Here is a 16,338-nt window from a genome sequence, read left to right on the forward strand (position 1 = left end):
CCAAATACCCGAGTTCCATTGTCGCAACGTCATGGTAGTATCTGGTGTTTACTACGTCGAGTAAACTTCACAGTACCATAGGGAGCAAGACGCATATGAAGCGCAGAATCAGGAAGCCCTAAGGAGCACCAAAAACACCGGCAACGATATACGATACGGGTGATTAGGCGCATAAGTCTGTAGGGGCACAGGAGGCGGAGGAAATCGAGGCACCAACGATGAAGCCCGAAGAAAGGTGTTTACGATAATCCTTCTTTGTTCAAAGGTGACACACCCTTGCTTGCGGGGAAAGCCCATTTGGAACGCACGAGCATCAGCACAGAAGGGATCTGGCTCGGCTCATGGCTTTTTTGCCTTTCTAGGTCGGCAAAAAAACCGTGAAGCAAGCAAATGTCGCCATACCGAGGTTCCCGCCGATTTCTGGTTCCCCTTGTTCCCTAGAAAACAGACAAATATGTAATGGGCACGAATTGCATGCCCCTGGTCTCTATACGGCCATGCGAATGTATACGGCTGTTAGCTCATCTTTTGTTCGCGATGACTTCTATGCGCCGCCGCGCCCAAATCCGGCTAGTATACGAGCGAAAACGGGGGGGCGAAAAAAAAAGATCACGGTCTCCCTCTGTCAAGCGATTGAATACCAGAGTACTCAAATCTCCCGTATTCTCTCTCGGGCTTCGTGGGAGCCTACTTCCTCGTCATTACAACGTAGCTGTTCGAACATCTCGCCAGGCGATTACTTGACAGATCGGTCGGAAGCATGGTGTCCACGTCAGTACCGAGGATTGGCGAGGGTGACACGCTATCACGCATCATGACATGCTACTCGACTCCAGTATTCTCCCGATGAGTGCAGCAGCCAAGTATCAGTACAAGGACAGGATTCCCCAACTAACCAGTTCTCAGCCAAACTTCAAGCAACCCCCCTGCATCCATAAGGGGCGTCGCCCCCCATTACACCGCCGTGTACTTCAGTATGCCGTCTCCTCCCATCGGGGATATCCCGCACTAGCCCGTCTCCCCCAATCGGAACCGCACCAAGCCTACTCACCCCAAAATGGTAGATGTCTTACGGCCGCTCCTTGGAGAACCCTACAACACAACCCTCGTCCGGCCAAACATCGGCCTCCTCGCAAGCCAAGGACTCTAGTACCCCTAAGCAAGGTCCGCAGATCTTTGACTGGATGTTTGCTGCATGGCCCGTCCCTGCTCACTGCGCTCACGGTGCTCCCAGTCTCCTGTCCACCGAGATATGTTGGTCCGATTACACTCTGTCGTGCCATTTTCTCAGGAAGTAATCTCTCCCAAGCCAACCTGACAGGCATGCGCACACACAACGATCGCCCTTTTACAGTGGTCAGCATGCCCAGCATTGCATTGGCCCTTGCTTTGACAGGCAAGATGACAAATGCACATTGTGCTTGCTCTGACCATCGTTTTTATTTTCCCTTATAAAAAAAAAACAAAGTTAATTTTCACAGAATTACTGGTCTACGACTGATAAACCGACAGGTAAAACCAACCGGTTCTCGTCCGATCACCGAATTTAAGCCCTGGCGGGCGGGGTTAGTACTTGGATGGGAGACCGCCTGGTAATACCGCCCGTGGTGTAGGCTTCCTCTTTTTCCTTCGGTATAGCACTTGATTATCGCTCAAAAATCCTGCAGAACACTTTCCTTTAATGAAAGAACAGTCCCAAACCAGGTTTTTTGAACACAACATGCCAACGATAGGTCAATAGATGAGACATACAACAAAAACAAAATAGTTCACACAGAGAAAGTGGAACTTGTATTCCCAATTGAGGCTCGTGGCGCGCGAGATCTTATCAATTCCATACCACACGTTTATATCATGAAACGTATCTTTTTGCTGTGTTGAGCAAATAGGAAGCAGGATACGACAAGTAAAAAATGTCATGCACTGTTATGCAGTAGATGGAAGTTAACCTATTCCCGGATGATATGCATACAAACAAGGCTACAACACTACAACATTGATCCTGCGAAAACGTTACTTACGGGACGTAGCGCAACTTCAACTATTCTTACTGTTCGCCTGGCGTCAACACGGACAGTACGTATTCAAAAGGGCCGATAGACACACTATCCTGGACCATGGAAAATTTACTTTTTATGAGACCAAGTCCAATTACCTGCTAACATAGAGAAACCACAAAGTGTTGGCCCCGAGAAATGTAACGCCAACTGTATCTGGCGGGTCCTTCCTTACCTCAATTGTCAAAACGGGCTCTCCAGAACGCAACATATACACAACACAAAAGAGAAATCTATCCGCGATGGAGTCAGTACAAACACACATCCACTTACGTTTTCCGAAACCGATGGGCACGAGGATAAGAGTCCTCGACCTCGCTGGCAATTTCTTGTCTGCACCTCTTTCATCGATGGAAATCGATGGCGGCTGAAATAAACACTAGTCCTCCTCCCTCTCGCTCTCTCTACGTGCCAAGAATGAACTCAAAAATAAAAGTCACAGTTTTGCAGTGCACCAAGGACGGAACATTCACCGAACCTACAATTTCAGGCAGTGTAAAGGTTCAACAACTACAACTCACGTCAGTATTACCTTAAGTGATCCTTGAACAACCGGGTCCACCGTGCATCTCCTTGCCCCCGGCCCTGCCTGAAAACGTTACCAAACAAACCTTCCCATCATAGCGCAACCCTTTGCCCACCGGGTTTTGGTGCGGGTTACTAGTGACGCGAACGCAGGTCCCCACTACCAGCAGAAATTATCCTGCTCTAGTTACCCACATTTGGGGTAATCGGCAAGGGTCAACCCAATCGAAGTGCAATGAAAGAGCCTCACCTTGAGATCTGGCCTATCCGCTGATCACAAGTGGCCCTGTCCCTCGTCAGGTAAGTATTCCTTTTTCAAAACCTCTCGCGGAACCGCAAAACGCAACTTGTGCGCGCATGCAGACCCAGGCAGACCATGTGGTAATGTGGGTCACGTGCTCCTCGTCCTGTCGTGTCTGGCTGTCCACAGGGTCGCTGCTATGGGGCTTAACCTAGAAAGAAAGAAGAGAATGTGGAGGTTGGTTGCTTGCAGTCATTTGTTCTGCTTTCACTTGATTATTTCTCCCCCCAGAGGGAAGTGGGCCAACTCTCCGGAGGTAGTTCTATACCGATGCAACCCGTGGGCCTGTGACGAGGCAATCATCTTTTCCACGGGCCCAGTTCCAAAAATCAGTTTAATATATGAGGCTGTCTCGATGAGCAGCGTATCAGTATCATTAAGCTGAGAGCCAGATACTACACTTGATCTTAGCCAAAAGGCCGAGAAGCGATGCCCGTAAATGCTCACAGCGGACAAGGTGCTCCCAGTCTCATGGCCACGAGATATGGTGGTCCGATTACAATCCGTGCCAAGGAAGGAATGCCCAAAGCCAACCTGAAAGCGAGGCGCACACAACGATCGCCCTTGTACAGTGGGCAGCAGGACCAGCATTGCATGGCACTTGCGTTGACGGCAAGAGGACAAATGCACATTGTGCTTGCTCTGACCTCGTTTTTATTTTCCCTTATAACAAAGTTAATTTTCACGGCGAATTACTTGTCTACGACCATACCACAGGGAAAACACCGGTTCTCGTCCGATCACCGAAGTTAAGCCCTGTCGGGCGGGGTTAGTACTTGGATGGGAGACCGCCTGGGAATACCCCGTGTTGTAGGCTTCCCTTTTTCCTTCTGTACACTTGATTATCTCAAAAAATCTCAGTTTCCTTTAATGAAAGAACATTCCAAACCAGGTTTTTTGAACACAACATGCCAACGATATGTCAAAGATGAGACATACAACAAAAACAAAATAGTTCACACGAGAAAGTGGAACTTGTATTCCCAAGGGAGCGCGTGCGCGCGAGATCTTATCAATCCAACGTTTATGACATGAAACGTATCTTTTCGTGTGAGCAAAGAACAGGATACGACAAGTAAAAAATGCATGCACTGTTATGCATTAGATGGAAGTTAACCTAGCCGGATGATATGCATACAACGAAGGCTACAACACTACAACATTGATCCTGCGAAAACGTGACTTACGTGACGTAGCGCACTTCAAAGTCTTACTGTTCCCTGCTCAACACGGACAGTACGTATTCAAAGGGCCGATAAGACACTATCCTGACCATGAAAGATTTACTTTTTATGATAACAATCCAATTAACTGATAACATAGAGAAACCACAAAGTGTTGGCCACAGAAATGTAACGCCAACTGATCTGGCGGGTCCTCAGTTACTCAATGCAAAACGGGCTCTCCAGAACGCAACATAACACAACGCAAAAGAAATCTATCGCGATGGAGCAGTACAAACACACATCCACTTACGTTTTCGAAACGATGCACGAGGATAAGAGCTCGACCCGCTGGCATTTTCTTGTCTCACTCGTCTATCGATGGAAATCGATGCGGCTGAAATAAACACGTCCTCTCGCTCTCTCTACGGCCAAGAATGAAAGAAATAAAATCACAGTTTTGCAGTGCACCAAGTACGGAACATTCACCTACAATTTCAGCAGTGGAATTCACAAATACAACTCACCTTCCTTAGTCCTTACACCGCCACCGCATCTCCTTCCCTGCCCTGCCTGAAACGTTACCAACAAACCTTCCCATTAGCCAACTTTGCCACCGGGGTTTGGTGCGGGGACTAGCGCGAACGCAGGTCCCCACTACCAGAAATTATACGCTCGAGTTACCCACCTTGGGGGTAATCGCAAGGGTCAACCCAATCGAAGTGCAATGAAAGAGCCTCACCTTGAGAGGACTGCCTCCCTGATCACAGTGCCTCCCGCGTCAGGTAAGTATGCCTTTTCAACCTCTCCGGAACCGCAAAACGCAACTTGTCTGCGCATACCATGTGGTAATGGGGGTCACGTGCTCCTCGTCCTGTCGTGTCGTGCTGTCCACTCGCTGCTATGCTACCTAGAAAAGAGAAGAGAATGTGAAGGTTGGTTGCTTGGTCATTTGTTCTGCTTTCACTTGATTATTTCTTCCCCAGAGGGAAGTGGGCCACGCTCGGAGGTAGTGCTATACCGAGGCAACCCGTGGCCGGGACGAGGCAAGCCTCTTTTCCACGGCCCAGTTCCAAAAATCAGTTTAATATATGAGCTGCTCGATGAGCAGCTATCAGATATTAAGCTGATAAGAACAGATTTTTTTTTTTCTTTGATAAAAGTTATTTACAAGGGCCCAAGGGCCCAGGTAAAAAGATCATGTTCACAAAATCACAAGTTCGAAAATACTCAAGGTTACAAAAATACCAGATCAAAAAATACCCAAAGTCGCAAAAAAAACAAAAACATAAATCAAAAAGTATGATTCCATGATTCGAGAAAACTCAAGGTCCAGTTAAAGAAAAACGAAAAACAGTTCAAAGTCTTTCCCTTTTAAATCTTTTAAATCCTTTTCCTTTGATTCCTTTGATCCTTCTCCATTGATTCCTTTAAAGCTCTTTTCTGGTATTTCCTACGAGTAAAATGCAAGAACGAAACAATACAGTCAAAACCCATTGGATCCCCAACAGTATACTCCTCGACAATTGCTCTCGCCAACTGATCAAAGCTGCATCAGACATGTTTCTAACCTCATCACGAGGCATAGAAGCCAAAACAACACCAGCACGATCCTCGACAAACTGGCAAAGCTTCACAGGAAAACGATTACTATCAGCAATATCGAGAACAGAAGCAGTAGACCCGGAAGCAGCAGGCTTAGACACGAGAACAGGCGACTTGGACGCAGAAGCGGAAACGGAAGCAGGAGGCTTGGACACAGGAGCAGGAGGCTTGGACGTAAAAACGGAAAAAGGAGCAGGAGAACACGGAAGCAGGAGGCTTGGACACGGGAGCAGAAGGCTTGGACACAGGAGCAGGAGGCTTGGACGTAGCAGCGGAAACGGAAGCAGAAGACACGGAAGCAGGAGACTTGGACCCGGGAACAGGGGGCTTGGACTTGGACGTAGAAAACAGGGAACAGAGGACGTTGAGCGAGGAGGAAGAGGGGCGGCTGCCTGAGCAGCAAACTCCTCATCCCCCGAAGCCATTTCCACCTCACCATCAGAGGGCACCGAAGCAGCCTCATCAGGAGGAGGACGTAGTCATCATCATCATCATCATCGTCGGCAGCAGGCACGGTCGAGGACAGAGACTGTGTACCGGGACGGAGGTCGCCCCAAGCCCGCCGACCATCCCTAGCCATGTGCCCGGGCTGACGACAGCGCCGGCACAAACCAGACAGCGGGCAGAAAGGGGCACGATGACCAAACTCACGACAAACAGCACACTGAGCAGGCTGACGGGAATACCACGCACGACAATTGAAACCAGAAACGGACACGAAATACGGAACATCTTTAGCAAGGGCCACTTCGACAAACACGATTACCATTGTAGACAGACGGAAAATTAGGGAAGGTACTACGACGAATGGACAAAACATCACCAAAGGAACTGAAAAAGGAAGAAACTTCATCATCCGGAACTTCAGAGGGCAGATCACGTACGTAAACAGAGCAAACACGACTATCAGCACGAAAAGCGTGTAAACGAACATCGCCATACAACAAGCCTTGGGCAACAAGATCGTCACAGCAGGCAGAGTCCTTGAAAGTCAACCCGCAACACGACCACGCTGCAAGAACTGAACGGTGGTGAGCTTATCTGTGTCAACACAGCGATCCAACAACTGTGGTACGTACAACGGAGGAACCAAACATTCTTGTACACCTCCTCAGGAAACTGTAAAACAATACTATTCGGACAATCTAGAGCCCACATAACAAGAACAATTTAGGGTAGGAGTCCACGCCGTTCCCTCCCGGCAGGTACTTAGGACAGGACCACTAAAAATAAAACAAAAAGCCAATCAAAACGCTCTCCCACAAGCTAAGAAACGTCGGCCAACCGACCAGATATCTTAGCCAAAAGGCCGAGAAGCCGATGCCCGTAAATGCTCACAGCGGACAAGGTGCTCCCAGTCTCATGGCCACGAGATATGGTGGTCCGATTACAATCCGTGCCAAGGAAGGAATGCCCAAAGCCAACCTGAAAGCGAGGCGCACACAACGATCGCCCTTGTACAGTGGGCAGCAGGACCAGCATTGCATGGCACTTGCGTTGACGGCAAGAGGACAAATGCACATTGTGCTTGCTCTGACCTCGTTTTTATTTTCCCTTATAACAAAGTTAATTTTCACGGCGAATTACTTGTCTACGACCATACCACAGGGAAACACCGGTTCTCGTCCGATCACCGAAGTTAAGCCCTGTCGGGCGGGGTTAGTACTTGGATGGGAGACCGCCTGGGAATACCCCGTGTTGTAGGCTTCCCTTTTTCCTTCTGTACACTTGATTATCTCAAAAAATCTCAGTTTCCTTTAATGAAAGAACATTCCAAACCAGGTTTTTTGAACACAACATGCCAACGATATGTCAAAGATGAGACATACAACAAAAACAAAATAGTTCACACGAGAAAGTGGAACTTGTATTCCCAAGGGAGCGCGTGCGCGCGAGATCTTATCAATCCAACGTTTATGACATGAAACGTATCTTTTCGTGTGAGCAAAGAACAGGATACGACAAGTAAAAAATGCATGCACTGTTATGCATTAGATGGAAGTTAACCTAGCCCGGATGATATGCATACAACGAAGGCTACAACACTACAACATTGATCCTGCGAAAACGTGACTTACGTGACGTAGCGCACTTCAAAGTCTTACTGTTCCCTGCTCAACACGGACAGTACGTATTCAAAGGGCCGATAAGACACTATCCTGACCATGAAAGATTTACTTTTTATGATAACAATCCAATTAACTGATAACATAGAGAAACCACAAAGTGTTGGCCACAGAAATGTAACGCCAACTGATCTGGCGGGTCCTCAGTTACTCAATGCAAAACGGGCTCTCCAGAACGCAACATAACACAACGCAAAAGAAATCTATCGCGATGGAGCAGTACAAACACACATCCACTTACGTTTTCGAAACGATGCACGAGGATAAGAGCTCGACCCGCTGGCATTTTCTTGTCTCACTCGTCTATCGATGGAAATCGATGCGGCTGAAATAAACACGTCCTCTCGCTCTCTCTACGGCCAAGAATGAAAGAAATAAAATCACAGTTTTGCAGTGCACCAAGTACGGAACATTCACCTACAATTTCAGCAGTGGAATTCACAAATACAACTCACCTTCCTTAGTCCTTACACCGCCACCGCATCTCCTTCCCTGCCCTGCCTGAAACGTTACCAACAAACCTTCCCATTAGCCAACTTTGCCACCGGGGTTTGGTGCGGGGACTAGCGCGAACGCAGGTCCCCACTACCAGAAATTATACGCTCGAGTTACCCACATTTGGGGTAATCGCAAGGGTCAACCCAATCGAAGTGCAATGAAAGAGCCTCACCTTGAGAGGACTGCCTCCCTGATCACAGTGCCTCCCGCGTCAGGTAAGTATGCCTTTTCAACCTCTCCGGAACCGCAAAACGCAACTTGTCTGCGCATACCATGTGGTAATGGGGGTCACGTGCTCCTCGTCCTGTCGTGTCGTGCTGTCCACTCGCTGCTATGCTACCTAGAAAAGAGAAGAGAATGTGAAGGTTGGTTGCTTGGTCATTTGTTCTGCTTTCACTTGATTATTTCTTCCCCAGAGGGAAGTGGGCCACGCTCGGAGGTAGTGCTATACCGAGGCAACCCGTGGCCGGGACGAGGCAAGCCTCTTTTCCACGGCCCAGTTCCAAAAATCAGTTTAATATATGAGCTGCTCGATGAGCAGCGTGAATGGCAGACCAAAGGTCACCAGTCGACAGACTCATCCAACGCCTGAGGCATTGGTCACCAGTATTAGGCGACAGAGGCGAAATAAAACTAAGCAAATCAGGTGGTACAGAGGGTGAATTAAGCAGGTGGCCCGAAGCGAAAAACGAGCTTGTTGGAAACATAGAGGCGATGACTCCATCCGCCCCCCACTGGCGGGCAAAATAACGTCGACGTCTCCGGGTTGAAAAACGCTTGAAGAGCAAGGGGAGGTGGAACTTGACACGGGCCTTTGCTCCCTCAATGACGGCGAGGGCCCCAGGTTGACAGAACGAAAGCGGTAGTCATTGCGGGCCAGCCAGATGTGAAACTTACAGGCACACAACAGGTAACTGAAGACTTTGGGCACTGCGTGAAGCTCAGTGGAATTGAAACCAAAAAGTAAATGGCGACGCTCAAGCACAGGACACATAGGCGAGAAATGAAAAAGGAGGGACTGTAGCCAACCAACAACACTTTGAGCAAGGGGACACACAAAGAGCAAATGCGACAGTGACTCGACGACAGGACCACAAAAACAAGCGGAGGAGACAGATAAACCAAAAGAGAGAAGACGCTCAGCAGTGTAAATCACACCATGAGCTACCTTCCAGGAGAAATCAACAACAAAGCGGTCAAAATCAAAGAAGTGGAACTGGCGCCACGTATCATACCAGTAAAGGTCCCCAAAGGAGGGAAAGAACTTAACTACACAGTGCGGTGTGACAGAGGAACAGGATAAAAGAAACTGGTAACCGACTTTGGCAGAGAAAAAAAGCCACGGAGGCGACAACGTGAGGGTCAGAGGATGCGAAAACCAAAGTTCCCCGGGAGGGGGAAAAAGAGCCACCAAGCGACTCCCAGGCCAAAAGCAAAGAGGAGTAAAATGGCGGTAACAGGGACCTGTCGAAGGCAGCGGGACGGGAGAAAACATCAAGAGAGGAGGCAGCAAAACACGATTGAAACCAGTACGACACAAAGGAGGACCAGCTTGACGAGGACAAAGTAGACCGTTTGACCCACTGACCCAGAAGCGACCAAACCTTGAGCTTAATGTCCACCACCGAGAAACCTCCCAGCGATGTGGGCTGAACGACCACAGCACGTGCAACGAGCTCCCGCTTGGTTTTCCAGAAGAATGAGAAAACAAGGGAGTTAAGTTCTTTAAGTACCCAGGGGGGCATGTGGACCAGGGATGCCACATACCAAACCCTGGCGAGGGCCAGGCAATTGATGACCAAAGCCTTGCCATGAAAAGACAAGGAGCGCTGACGCCAGGAGGAGAGGACGCGTTCCACAGCCTCTATCCGAGGCCGCCAATTAGTTCATCAATGTCATGCGGGCCAATGAAGACTCCGAGGATTTTAAGCTTAGAAGATGTCCAGTCGAGAGGGACAGGGGGGTCAGTTCGGCCAGCCCAAGACCCCAGCCACAAGCCGCGAGACTTTGTCAGGTTGAGCTTGGATCCAGAACCAAGCTCATACCTTGTGTAGGTGTCAAAAACAGCCCTAATGGAGGCATCGGAGGACAAGATGAGCGATGTGTCATCCGCGTACTGGGAAATTGGAGAGAGCGGTGAGGGCAGTCCAGGCAGCAAAGGTCCAGTAATGGCGGGATTTGCTCGAATATTGGCGGCCAAGACCTCAGCGACCATAACATACAGCAAAGGTGCGAGGGGGCAGCCTTGACGCACCCCCCGTGTGAGACTGAAAAAGTTTGAGACATGACCGTTAACAATGACAGCACTCTGAACAGCATTATAGAAAAGGCGGATCCAGCGCAGAAAGGAGGTTTGGAAACCCATTCTGCAGAGGGTGGCATGCAGAAAGGACCAATCAACGCGATCAAACGCTTTTTCTTGGTCGAGCGAGAGGATGGCACAAGGAGACCCGGATTGCGTGGCGTAATGGACCATGTCTCGGAGATAAGCGACGTTCTCACCAATATAACGACCGGGGACACCACAGGTTTGATCCTCAGCCACCACGGCATGAATAACCTTCAGGAGACGCCCAGCGATGACGCGGGCAGCGAGCTTGTAGTCCACACTAAGGAGGGAAATTGGCCGCCAGTTACGAGGGTTCAGCCGGTCACCCGTCTTAAAGATGAGAGAAATGATGCCTCGACGCTGAGAGAGGCTGAGAGTGCCAGCCTCATAACATGAGTTCAGGACGAGCACGAGGTCCTGTCCGAGCACCGGCCAGAATTTGACATAAAACTCCATAGGGAGGCCATCCAAGCCCGGGGTCTTGCCTCGAGCCATCCCACATAAAGCAGTATAACACTCCTCCGACTGGAGAGGACCATCACACTGTTGAGCCTGGTCGGCGGACAAGGTGGAGGTGAGGGCGTCGAGCAGGGAAAGAGCCACGTCCCCGTCAGTAGGCTCGGCACTAAACAAGTTAGAATAAAAGGAAGCAAAAGCCTGGCATAGGTCCTTTGAACTCGAGACCACTGTGCCATCATCGCATCGAAGTGCTGAAATAAGTCGGTCGGCGGCACGCTTCTTTTCCAGACGGAAGAAAAAGGCCGAGGAGGTTTCACCTTCCTCAACCCATTGGCCCGAGCACGGACTTGGGCTCCCCGAGCTGCCTCGAGGTCTAGGGCAGCAAGGGCAGACAGGGTAGAATGGTACGGCTCAACACAGGAGGTGAAACCGGCATCAACACGGTTCTTAAGATGCCCAGCTAGTCGGCCAAGGAGGTCTCGACACTGCGATGTTTTCTTTCGAGCGCTCAGCGCAATATTTAATTGTGAGGCCTTTGATTTGGCTCTTGCCCTTATCCCACCACTTAGCTAGTGACGGGAAGGACAGCATGGACTGCCTCCAAACGGACCAAAAATTAGTGATATGCTGGATATAGTCCTCATCATTGAGGACAGAAATGTTGAGCTTCCAGAAACTGTCCCAGGAGCAGCAATGTCTGGGACACTACAAGAAAGCACCACACCACAGTGATCCGAAAACGGACAAGGAATAATATCGCAAGTCAAGACTGATGGTAACAGGAGTACGGGGCACCAATGAGATCAATACGGGAGGCCATAAGGCCGTCTGAGCGAGTCCAAGAGAAGGCAGAATCGGAAGGATGCAGGTGCCTCCAAATGTCCAGACAACAGCAGGAGTCAAAAAGACGTTTTAAGGTAGCAGTACTTTCGCGGGAAGTGTCAGAGACATTGGAGCCCCGACGATCGAGGGCGCGGTCGAACACAGTGTTAAAGTCCCCGGCAAGGAAGGTCGGATAGGTGGGATCAACCCAAGACGAGACGTCGTCCAGGAAGTCGTCACGGGCTGGGTTGCGATTGGGGGCGTAGAGACAGCAGATACGAAACGGGTGCCCAGAATGGGTAAAGTGGCAAAAAACAACACGCCCAGCGGTGTCACACCAAGAGCTCGTAAGGGTGACCGTGGGGCGGAATAAAATGATGCAACCACAAGAGTGTGCAGAGCCAACAGAAGCAACTGCATTAAAACCAGATGAACGAAACCAGACTGACATTCACTGTCTGAAGAGCAGTGGGCCCTCTTGTAGGCAGACAATGTCAGGGACCTGAGGAAAGGAACGTAACCAGTGCAGAACACCAGCGCGCTTGGACGAGTCCCTGAGACCATTGGTGTTTAAGGAGAGGATAGAGAGAGCCATAACTGAGAAGAAAGAGAGAGACAGCACAACTAGGAGCGACGGCTCCGAACCGGGGCAGGGGGAGCCAAGGAGGGAAGGCCAGAATGAACAGCCCTCCCAGACTCCCTGCCCTTTCCAGACTTCGAGCGGCCGGGGACCGCAGAACCAGGAAGAGGTTTCTTCGCTTTCTTCTTAGACTTGACCTGATCATCAGAGGAAGCCTCAACATCCGAAAGTCCACGCTTAGTGACTGGTGAATCAGTCAGCTCGACCTCGTTAACCATTACGGGAGACAGAGATAGAACCTGTGGGGTATTTACAGGGGTTACATTGATGCCCGTTAAAGGGTCATCGTCACTAAATATACTTTGACTGTATTCAGTCTCATTAACTAGTTCATTATCATTCGTATCCATTTCTTTTCCATTATTACTATTATCCATTTCCATTTCTTTTCCATTAACTACAGCATTATTTGTCATTTCTTTTCCAGTAACTACATTATTACTATTATCCATTTCCATTTCTTTTCCATTAACTATAGTAGTATTGTCCATTACACCAACTACGTTACTACTAGTGTTAACATTGTATTACTCTGTGGCGCAGCCAAACCATCAGACGCAGCGGCGGGGGAGGCAGCCACCTGCACGCGCGTCGAGGACCCACCATTACCGTTTTAGGGAGGGCCGCACCCTCCTTAACATTTACTGGTGGCAGGAGAGGCCATGGGTGGAGTACCAGGGGGGATAACTCATTGTCCCTGAGGTCGGTGTGGGAACCCCAACTTGAAATACCAGGTTGCGTGGGGGCAGGAGGACGAAGGGTTACCCCCTCGTCCCCAGAGTCCTCATGGTCAGAGCTTGCAGGAGAAGTGGGAAGGTCCTCAGGACCAGAACTGACATCCAGGAGGGGAGGCAGCGACTCCGGGGGAGTGGCACCAACAACAAGTGAAGCGGACGGATGGGCGGGGGTCGCAGGCGAAGATGGTGGGTTCCCCCAGGCATTGGGGGGGTTGGGCAATCCCTGGCCATGTGACCAGGCTCCCGACACCTGCGGCACTTCCCGCGCAAGTCACAGTTTTTGGTGAGGTGTTCCCCACGACAGATATCACATTCGGCCGGCTGACCCACATACCACACCTTACATTTATATCCAGCAATGTCCAGATTACGAGGGATCCGGCCAGAACGAACCATTTTGATGATACGGGCTCCAGTGCAGATTGCAGGGTCACCCGGGTAATGCTGGTGCCTTATCGTCTCCACCTTCCCGTACGAGGAAAAGTAGGGCCGGAGGCGATCATCACTCTCCTCAAAGGGATAGTGATACAACATAACATTTTGAGCTCGAGGCCCAGCATACATGACTTTGCACTTAGCACCAGCTAAAGTGACAAAATCATAACCTTCAACAATATTTTTACATTTTGGGTCAGCGAAAGTAATCTGAACCAGTTTTACGGGAACAAACTGAATACTGTCAATCACAAAGGGGGTGAACTTTCCCTTGATGGCTGTAACAAGTTCCGCCCTGGGAACAGAGGTTGGAACATCGGAAAGGTCGAGGACTACTGTCCTCTTAAAGGCCGCAAGAGGCATGATGAAAAGGGAAAAAGAGAAAAAACAGTCCCCCCGGAAAGCAAAGCTCCCAGGAAGGGAACAGAAAGACTGGCTACCCTGGGTTATGGCAGGACGCCAAGCATAAGTCCCCAGGAGGGTCACCAGTAAAACTCAGGAATCAAAAATCTTACCACAAATCCCAAAAACGCTTGTCCCCACACTCCAATTCCAATACGGAACTTACGCGTACCACAAGGAAAGGCACGAACCTGGCAGATAATAAAAACCCGCGTCAGGTAAGTATGCCTTTTCAACCTCTCCGGAACCGCAAAAACGCAACTTGTCTGCGCATACCATGTGGTAATGGGGGTCACGTGCTCCTCGTCCTGTCGTGTCGTGCTGTCCACTCGCTGCTATGCTACCTAGAAAAGAGAAGAGAAATGTGAAGGTTGGTTGCTTGGTCATTTGTTCTGCTTTCACTTGATTATTTCTTCCCCAGAGGGAAGTGGGCCACGCTCGGAGGTAGTGCTATACCGAGGCAACCCGTGGCCGGGACGAGGCAAGCCTCTTTTCCACGGCCCAGTTCCAAAAATCAGTTTAATATATGAGCTGCTCGATGAGCAGCGTATCAGATATTAAGCTGATAAGAACAGATACTACACTTGATCTTAGCCAAAAGGCCGAGAAGCCGATGCCCGTAAATGCTCACAGCGGACAAGGTGCTCCCAGTCTCATGGCCACGAGATATGGTGGTCCGATTACAATCCGTGCCAAGGAAGGAATGCCCAAAGCCAACCTGAAAGCGAGGCGCACACAACGATCGCCCTTGTACAGTGGGCAGCAGGACCAGCATTGCATGGCACTTGCGTTGACGGCAAGAGGACAAATGCACATTGTGCTTGCTCTGACCTCGTTTTTATTTTCCCTTATAACAAAGTTAATTTTCACGGCGAATTACTTGTCTACGACCATACCACAGGGAAAACACCGGTTCTCGTCCGATCACCGAAGTTAAGCCCTGTCGGGCGGGGTTAGTACTTGGATGGGAGACCGCCTGGGAATACCCCGTGTTGTAGGCTTCCCTTTTTCCTTCTGTACACTTGATTATCTCAAAAAATCTCAGTTTCCTTTAATGAAAGAACATTCCAAACCAGGTTTTTTGAACACAACATGCCAACGATATGTCAAAGATGAGACATACAACAAAAACAAAATAGTTCACACGAGAAAGTGGAACTTGTATTCCCAAGGGAGCGCGTGCGCGCGAGATCTTATCAATCCAACGTTTATGACATGAAACGTATCTTTTCGTGTGAGCAAAGAACAGGATACGACAAGTAAAATGCATGCACTGTTATGCATTAGATGGAAGTTAACCTAGCCCGGATGATATGCATACAACGAAGGCTACAACACTACAACATTGATCCTGCGAAAACGTGACTTACGTGACGTAGCGCACTTCAAAGTCTTACTGTTCCCTGCTCAACACGGACAGTACGTATTCAAAGGGCCGATAAGACACTATCCTGACCATGAAAGATTTACTTTTTATGATAACAATCCAATTAACTGATAACATAGAGAAACCACAAAGTGTTGGCCACAGAAATGTAACGCCAACTGATCTGGCGGGTCCTCAGTTACTCAATGCAAAACGGGCTCTCCAGAACGCAACATAACACAACGCAAAAGAAATCTATCGCGATGGAGCAGTACAAACACACATCCACTTACGTTTTCGAAACGATGCACGAGGATAAGAGCTCGACCCGCTGGCATTTTCTTGTCTCACTCGTCTATCGATGGAAATCGATGCGGCTGAAATAAACACGTCCTCTCGCTCTCTCTACGGCCAAGAATGAAAGAAATAAAATCACAGTTTTGCAGTGCACCAAGTACGGAACATTCACCTACAATTTCAGCAGTGGAATTCACAAATACAACTCACCTTCCTTAGTCCTTACACCGCCACCGCATCTCCTTCCCTGCCCTGCCTGAAACGTTACCAACAAACCTTCCCATTAGCCAACTTTGCCACCGGGGTTTGGTGCGGGGACTAGCGCGAACGCAGGTCCCCACTACCAGAAATTATACGCTCGAGTTACCCACATTTGGGGTAATCGCAAGGGTCAACCCAATCGAAGTGCAATGAAAGAGCCTCACCTTGAGAGGACTGCCTCCCTGATCACAGTGCCTCCCGCGTCAGGTAAGTATGCCTTTTCAACCTCTCCGGAACCGCAAAACGCAACTTGTCTGCGCATACCATGTGGTAATGGGGGTCACGTGCTCCTCGTCCTGTCGTGTCGTGCTGTCC

General features: G+C 49.5%; 9 non-coding genes and 1 pseudogene across 9 annotated transcripts; 3 read left to right on the forward strand and 7 right to left on the reverse strand.

The window, feature by feature from the left end:
• Nucleotides 1–3,115: 3,115 nt before the first annotated feature.
• Nucleotides 3,116–3,314, reverse strand: LOC137989909 (U2 spliceosomal RNA). The gene has a single exon (XR_011121076.1). It is a non-coding gene; the product is annotated as a U2 spliceosomal RNA (small nuclear RNA).
• Nucleotides 3,315–3,581: 267 nt separating this feature from the next.
• LOC137989870 (5S ribosomal RNA) lies at nt 3,582–3,700 on the forward strand. Its single transcript, XR_011121041.1, has one exon. It is a non-coding gene; the product is annotated as a 5S ribosomal RNA (ribosomal RNA).
• A 975-nt stretch (nt 3,701–4,675) lies between these two features.
• Nucleotides 4,676–4,839, reverse strand: LOC137989887 (U1 spliceosomal RNA). The gene has a single exon (XR_011121058.1). It is a non-coding gene; the product is annotated as a U1 spliceosomal RNA (small nuclear RNA).
• Nucleotides 4,840–5,033: 194 nt separating this feature from the next.
• Nucleotides 5,034–5,213, reverse strand: LOC137989904 (U2 spliceosomal RNA; annotated as a pseudogene).
• Nucleotides 5,214–7,240: 2,027 nt separating this feature from the next.
• Nucleotides 7,241–7,358, forward strand: LOC137989873 (5S ribosomal RNA). The gene has a single exon (XR_011121044.1). It is a non-coding gene; the product is annotated as a 5S ribosomal RNA (ribosomal RNA).
• Nucleotides 7,359–8,334: 976 nt separating this feature from the next.
• On the reverse strand, nt 8,335–8,498 carry LOC137989879 (U1 spliceosomal RNA). Its single transcript, XR_011121050.1, has one exon. It is a non-coding gene; the product is annotated as a U1 spliceosomal RNA (small nuclear RNA).
• Nucleotides 8,499–8,692: 194 nt separating this feature from the next.
• Nucleotides 8,693–8,883, reverse strand: LOC137989911 (U2 spliceosomal RNA). Its single transcript, XR_011121078.1, has one exon. It is a non-coding gene; the product is annotated as a U2 spliceosomal RNA (small nuclear RNA).
• A 5,638-nt stretch (nt 8,884–14,521) lies between these two features.
• Nucleotides 14,522–14,713, reverse strand: LOC137989897 (U2 spliceosomal RNA). Its single transcript, XR_011121067.1, has one exon. It is a non-coding gene; the product is annotated as a U2 spliceosomal RNA (small nuclear RNA).
• Nucleotides 14,714–14,981: 268 nt separating this feature from the next.
• On the forward strand, nt 14,982–15,100 carry LOC137989880 (5S ribosomal RNA). Its single transcript, XR_011121051.1, has one exon. It is a non-coding gene; the product is annotated as a 5S ribosomal RNA (ribosomal RNA).
• Nucleotides 15,101–16,074: 974 nt separating this feature from the next.
• LOC137989881 (U1 spliceosomal RNA) lies at nt 16,075–16,238 on the reverse strand. The gene has a single exon (XR_011121052.1). It is a non-coding gene; the product is annotated as a U1 spliceosomal RNA (small nuclear RNA).
• Nucleotides 16,239–16,338: the final 100 nt, after the last annotated feature.

This window comes from Montipora foliosa, unplaced genomic scaffold, assembly GCF_036669935.1.
Source record: "Montipora foliosa isolate CH-2021 unplaced genomic scaffold, ASM3666993v2 scaffold_48, whole genome shotgun sequence".
In the NCBI taxonomy this organism is placed as follows: domain Eukaryota; kingdom Metazoa; phylum Cnidaria; class Anthozoa; order Scleractinia; family Acroporidae; genus Montipora; species Montipora foliosa.